We start from the raw sequence: 8060 nt of genomic DNA on the forward strand, positions 1-8060 counted from the left end.
GATTTATCATTGACGATGTGTTTTATCACAGTTGTGTCGGACGCGTGGTCGGTCGCGTCGCACGCGTGGAATTCCGCAGGTGGTGGACGCGGCGCGTCGACTGTCGACCTCGGGTTCCCGTGTGAATGTGCAAGATGGACACACACACACGCACACAGGTGTGCGCGCACTCGTCGATGCACGGTTTCCACACAGGTGTGTGGTCGAGTGGCGGCGGGCGGCCTGGCTCTTAGAGCAGTCGCGTTGTGACTGCCTCTTCGGACTTGCCACTGAAAGTGGAGAACGAGGCGAAGAGTCCCACCTCCTTGTGCCACCTCCATCTGGGTGGGTACCAGCCCATCGGACCCTCCTTCTCCTCTCTTGTCCTGTATTCAACCTTTTGCTCCTCCACCATACACCGTCCTTCCGGCTAGCCGTCGAACACGTCGCGTTTCACCGATTCTATACGTTACGTATGTATGCACGTGTCCCTTCTTCAACGAGACCCACCTTCCCGCCGAGTGTTTGCCGTCCGCGTACCCGATTAGCACGCCGCTTACCTACGCTTTCGAAATTCCCTTCTACCTGGGGGGGGGGCCACTTTCCTACCACCTCCGCTAAGCTAAAATTCGTGGCCCGTGCCCTAAATATTGCTGCCTTCGAGGGTGCTGCACCTGCTTCGGCCCCTTTGTCCCTTTTCGTTCTGACCAGCTACTTTATTACGCGAAGCAGTTTCTTGTCGTGTTTAATGTTCGTCGAAGGATTTGTAATCGAGGCTCTTTCGCTGTATCCCAAGGATTTCCCTCCATGAATCTCTTCTCCGTCAAAGTGCACAAATTGTTTTGCTCATTTTTCCGGAAGATGATATCCTTAGGATGGTGTTCTTCTTCGAAAGGTGCTTACAGTTAGTGGTACGGTGTATTGGTCTATTTTCTTCAGGGTCGTTCGTTTTCTCCCACGGTGGGAATTTTACTGTTAGGGACGAATCGACGTTTTCCTGGTAATTTAACACTAAAATTTGATTATATTTTTTACAGTCTTTGTTTCGTAATTTGTAAAGATTGATTGGCATTTGGAAAACATTGACACTTCGCATTTTTATCTCGAATAACAACGAAGAACCACAATTTATATGCGATGGGACCAATTAATATATGAAAATATAATTTGATGAAACTACGAAATGTATATAATACAAGTATGTTTGTCATATTTCATAATAATGTAAAGATTCCAATAGCTTGTTATATTATGTTGAGATATTTCTATGTTAAACAGAGATAGGCATATTTTAAATATAAAGTGTCTTATACAAGCAGTTATTAATATTTATAAATTAGTGGCTGTATGTTTAAATCACTAAGAATTAGTTTAAATAAATTAAAAATATTTTACGAAAATATATCGTTCTGAATTACTAGGAAGCATGTTGTTTCCAGCGATAAAATATGACGATTAATTCATTTTCACTATTTAGCATGAATTGTAGTAATACAAATAAGATTTGGCTGAAATCTATGGCATCACTTAACTATACTATATTATACCTATTTACTATTTAATATTATTTAAAAGGAAAGAAATATATGTATAAATTTCGATCAGTATTGATATGATAAATGTCATTCACTTTGCAATTTTTATACTACTATAAAAATATGTCTATATCGAAATAATAAATACTATTAAAATATTAGATTTAAATACATGTATGACAATAATAATAGAACAATATATAAGTGATACTTTTTTTTAAATTAAAGAATCTGAACACGCACGTTTCAATTACGTTTCAATGTAAATTTTACATTATTAAATAAATTTTCGTTACTAAAATTTCATTGAAACTATTTATATATAAAGAATAGTAGGTAAGTTATTATTTTTTGCAAGTTGTACAATTTATTTTGCTGAAAGAAGTATATTAAACGATGATTCGTACATTGAGTCATATATTATACTTGTTTCGATGTACATCCCAAATTTACTTTACTCTCGTCGAAAAAAGAAATTTGTTGAAAAATTTTGTGCTTTTATTAGAGTCATAAATCAATTTGTCCCTTTTCGAGGTGATTTTTATTATTGTTTTAATCACAATTGACTTGAATGTTTCAAAATGCTACGAAGCTAAGACATAAGTATAAGAAATGTAGTAATAACTTTTTTTGCAATTACATAATATTTTTTTTATTAGCATTTTGTATGTTTATTGTTGCCTTATATGCTTGTTATGATGTAAAATAACAATATAAATAACCACAATATATAAAGAAATACCTATTAGACGATCTTAATCCGACGGTTTTAACAAATTTAATAATAAAACTGAATTTAATCTGAAATATTAGTGGCAAAAGATAAATTACGAAGTTATGTTATTAATGATTTTGTGATATATTTGAAGATACGAATATTTGACAGCTATTCTTGTTTCACACGAGGCATTCAAATCACAAAATTCATCGAAACAATTTTGCCCACATTATTTAATTTCATAGATTTACGACTTCTCTTGTGGTTTCTTTACTCTATGTGCTATATATTTTATAAAGTATAATTTTTGCAATTACAACTTTCACTAAATAAATACGCGTCGTTCGTTTTGAACCGCAAGATGGAGATTTTTGTTTCAAGGAAACTCATATATTAATTTGTCTGAGAGTTTATAATTGCGCAAATTTTACATACGAGTGTGTTTGTATAAAAATGAATTCCACAGTCTACGTTTATTATTCAGGAATTTTTTACAAAACCACAAATTGATCGTATTGTTAAACATGAATGTAGACATTCATATGTTACGATTAAGTGACATAACTTGTCTTGAAACGTAACATTTAATCATCTTTTGAAGTACTTATTATAAATTATATAACTTACAGGTACAACCGAGAATATGTAGAAATGAATACGAAATTATTGCGAAATTGTTGGAAATAATTTACATGTGCTTAGCGTGTAATTTATTACGTATAATTATCCGTTGAAATTGAAAGGTACTGTATTCGGTTTAATATGGAAACCTTCTAACATGAAAGTTGAAAGTCCTTGATTTTGATCCAAGCAATCTAGACTTTAAATTACATAACTGATTATAATTTCCTTAATAACTTTTCATACAAAACTTTAAAACACGGATATTACGAAATATTTTTGTACAAAAAAAAAAAAAAAACGTTATCCTTTATAGACATACGATGGGATAATTTTCCATAGGACACCTATCTTTATATATTTTGTAAGATCTTTATTAGTTTAAACATAGATAAACAAATATTTAAATTTAACTATTAAAATTCATATTTAATAATAAAATTATTTTTATCTTTTTAGATATATAACATGTTAATAATCATCTACGCTTCTAGAGTTGAATTCAGTGCATTATTCGCATACAAGATACATAAAATTGGAAACTTCTTGAAAATTTCCAACATTTTTGACAAATTAAAAAGAAAGATATGATGATTAAAGAAAAGTGTTATTATTATGCTTGTCCCGTATAATAATATTAAATATGAACTTCCAATTATTATACATCTTTAACAAATCAAACTTAAATACAACTTTTTATAACTTCATTTTTAATTAAGAGTTTAACGCTCATTTAGCACTTTAATCGTCTTAAAACCCCGTATATACGTATTGCTCGTTCGTCGTCGCCGAACCAACCCCGAAATCAATTAGTATTCCATATTGTCCACGTTGACAACCCATTCTAACGAAAGGACTTGAAAAATCTAGCCGGACCGTAAGTTTGGAGTGTCGTATGAGGAAATAGGTACAGGTGATTATTCTGCAGGGGGGCACTGAGTTAAAGGTGGGGCAACACGGATCATTGCGGAGAGTTGGGGGGTGGGGGGAGGGGGAGCTCGAGGTGGTCGGAGGAAGTACCTACTTCCCGTACCCATCCACTCGTCCTTGTGTCCCTGTTTAAGGGTCTCGCCAGTGCAGCCTGGTACCACTACACCCCCCAACCCCCCAGCGAGCCAAGCTCAGTCACCCCCTGCCAGCAGCGTTGCTGCCACTACCGCTGCCGCGTCCCTCCAAGCCCCGAGTCAACCCCCGTGTCGCCCCACTACCCATGAAGAACCGGTGCCAGTGGTTCTCACTCGGCCGGTTGCTGCGCATATACCTATATACATGTACAGATATATACGCGGCGAGGGTTGGTGGGGCGGGTAGTGCCGAGCACGCGTCACGAGGCGCTAGAAAAGCGAAGGTGCCCACGGATGTATTTTTTAATTATTGATTTTAATGACGAGGGGAGCCGCTGCCAACGCCATCTTGGATGCTGGGCGGAGTAAGAAGCGTCTCTCCCCCTCCCCCCCCCCCGCCCCCCGTTTCCCACCCGCCCTCGTCGTCCTCATCCTTCTCCGGTCTGGTACACTCTTTCCGTCTTTCTTCACCGTTCGTCCAGCGCTTTCTACGCGGGACTCTTTCCTCCTTCGTTCTTTCGCTCTGCACGCGTTCGCTCGCGCCCAACCCCCTTCCTTCTGTCTTTTCATCCTTTCTCTTTCCTCGCATCACCCTCTCTCGCTCCCTTCCTTTTCTCTTCCTCTGCCTCCTTCTTTTGCCTCCTTCTACCCGTTTCCTTGCTCTTTGTACCCCCCCGAACGCGCTCAGCCTTTCCTCCTGCCCGATGCTTCTCTCTCTCTCTCTCTCTCTTTTTCTTTCTCTTTCTTTTTCTCACTCTTTCTCTCTTCCTCTTTGGTGGATCCTTCGTAGGTTACTCCGCATCGCTGCCCTTCTCCTTTTCTTCTCGACTAATGCCGAGAGATAGACAGATGATGATTAAGAAAGCGCCGCTACGTGTGAGGACAACGCCGCGACGCTTTACTTCCCCACCCCCCCTCCCTCCACCACCCCCCTTCACTACGTCCCGCACCTCGACACTCCGGGCACCCAACCCCCCGTCGAGTTTTCTTCTCGATTTTCCTACGCTTCTTCTATCCGCATCCTGCTCTCGTCGTCTCGTTTTTTCCCTCGTTGCTTGATTTCCCTTCTAATTCCTTCTTTCCTTTTTTTTCTTTCCCCTCATTTCCCCGGCGTCTTACATTTTGGGGGACGAACATTTTCTTGCGGTCACGTCTTTCTCGCGTAGCGGTGTGCCGATTCCTGATGACGTTTCTTTGGATTAACGTCGGCCTGCAGTGATGATAGTTAAAGTCCATTCTAATATGTACTAATACATTACTGACAATTGTAATTTAATCGACAGCGACAAAGTCCAAGTATAGAAAATTTTATATATCATACTAATTAACCTTTCAATTTGTAACGTTAAGTCGTAGATTTATATTACAGTTTGAATGGAACGATTTAATTTTAAAATTGTAATGTATCGCGTACGGTATAAAAAGAATTTGAATATTAAAAAAATTAAATATTAACGTTAACAAATTAAGGTTAAGTATTGTAAATAAAATTAGACAACCCCAAATGGCACCTAAACTCTTGCGATCACTCTCAACTCTATGGTACCGGTTGGAAGTTTATTTTTAAAAATACATGTCATATCGTACATTATTGACCAAAAATTTTCTTTTCTGTATTTAAAATTTAATCAATACAAAATATTAATGAAAATTTAAATTTGTATTTTACGATTTATTTGCGTTTTATTGTTGATTGGTATCTCAATATTGATATCCCGAATGTAAATCGTCAGTGAAGAAAGTGAAGGGAGCAGTTTTTTTGAAAAGATCTAAAGGCACATTAAAATAGTTTCATTTGAAATATTAGCACAATGGAAATTTTAAATCCTGCTTTTGCATACTCATGTGCTTTTGCAATGCACGTGTGTAAGCGTGAACTATACTATCAATAAATTCACCCCGAAATTATTACATTCTCTTCAATCTCCATATTTGAACTGCTATGAACACAATTATATCCCATTAAAAGAAAAAGTGCAATATTATTTTTACATTAGAATTATTTGTAACATTTTGGGAAAATTTCTAATTTGAACCGGTTCTTAAATGTCTATAGAAAGGTATCGTCCTTTGTTCTCGATGATTTTCTAACATGTTGTGAAAATCATCGTCCTGAATAGACCAAATCAGATTCGTTTCATTTCAGGACATATATATATATAAACATGTACGTAATTTTTAGGAACACTATTTATATTTAATATAAATGCAAGCATGTTTTTTTTATTATAACTCGCATGTATTATTTAATTATTCTGTTGGTATTAATATACAGTACCTACACTAGTATTAAATATACTAGTATTAAATGTATATATAATACATGCGTAGCATAACAATGATCGATAATAATAAACACAAATTCATCATCGTCACAAATGACGTATACAAACATACGAAATTATACATATGTGTATAGTGGCAAGTTCCCTATTATCATAGCATATATTCACTAAATTTGTGACTTAGTCATGCTAATCTTTAATAACATAACTGACGAATGTTTTATGAATAAAAAACACAAACTAATTATTCACTAATTTTACAGATTATTCTTAATACGTTCGTATATTGATTAGGGTATTGTATTTTATTTGGGATACCGATTGTATTATACTGTATTATACTGTATAGATTGCGTATAACTGAAAAAACTTCGACGAAGGTAATTTTGGAACATGTGAATATTTTTTCACAGATGCAAGTAATTTTCGTGTCTTTCTGAGGCAGTAATTCTGTTCTACTCGGTCCAGGTATGTCTACCTGCGCATGCACCTGACCACACATCACACGAGGTAGGATTTACTGCACACAGTATTGTTGGCAACATATACTACGTTCTTCTTGGAAAACGTGCTCATTGAAAAGGTGGTTTTCGGTGGTCGGACACTTTCACGGACCGAAAATTATCCTTCTTAGAAGTTCTTGTCAGATTTTCGCAATTACGAGACTGTAGAATAAAGCAGTTCGAGGAAAAAGCATTAAGCGACAAACAATGATCACTATCAGTTTCTAATCTTACTGATTGTTGAATCCGTTGAAATTCGTATGGAGAAATTTCACATCCTTCGGTGTTTTTTGCGATTCCACAGTCTCCAGCGTCTCCGCGCTGTCTCAGAGATTACTAAGGATAAAATGTAGATACAAAGAAAGTCATTCACAAAGTTCTTTATACACTCGATGAAAATTTTGAACTGTTATAATTACGTGAAAGAAGGAAATTCATACAAAAATCCAATTTTACAATTTTACAAAGATAATTTTACGTCATGCATGCAGGTGAAAAAGTAAAGATAGTTTTGTTGTCACGAAAATTCAAACACCTCTATAATTACTGAAAAATTTTTTCGACCATCAGATTTACCAGACTGGATCTTTCGGGGACCGCGACTTTCTTTTTACACAAGTCTTCAAAATTTGCTGTGCGACTTTTTCATTGAACCATTTTATTGAACTTTAAACAACGAAATGTTAGGATCGTTTGAATTTTTTTCGTTTAATATCGTAAAATTTTTTAATTATTTTATAGATGTTCGAATTTCCTAGAACATGCATAATGTGAGAATACCATTAAACAAAGAACTCAGAGTTGTCAAAGTGTCACATTTTAAGCTCGGAGATTATTTCATAGTTTGAAATAATGCTAAATGAATTGTTGTACGATCTTTCTTCATAAATGTTTAAAAACAATTTGAACCACGACAACTTTCCTGTTTATGATTGTGATACTCATTACACGTGCTATTACATGATTCTTGTTATGTTGCAAAAATCTCAACGAGCACAAACATCAACCTCACAATTCAGACCTGATACTGTGATTTTCATTCGTTTCATTCGCATGAAGACACTTGTGGTTTGAAATTATTTCAACAGGAATAAATAATGCAGTATTAAATTGTCGGATATAAACTCAGATATAATTCATAAATTAGTATCTTGCTGAACTCTTTTCTTAGTTTCTTTTTGTCATAAGAGTATGTTTAAGCTTTAGCAGCTTTTGACAAACGTATTAAATTTTATTGAGATAAATATGCTTGTGTCTTCCATTGATATTCGAACACTTAAATATTTAAATTGTTATAATTTTGTGAAAGAAATCATATAAAGTCGTACAAGTAAATTTGAGTTTATCTTAAAGCT

The sequence above is a fragment of the Frieseomelitta varia genome, unplaced genomic scaffold (genome assembly GCF_011392965.1).
Source record: "Frieseomelitta varia isolate USP_RPSP 00005682 unplaced genomic scaffold, Fvar_1.2 scaffold_541, whole genome shotgun sequence".
NCBI lineage: Eukaryota > Metazoa > Arthropoda > Insecta > Hymenoptera > Apidae > Frieseomelitta > Frieseomelitta varia.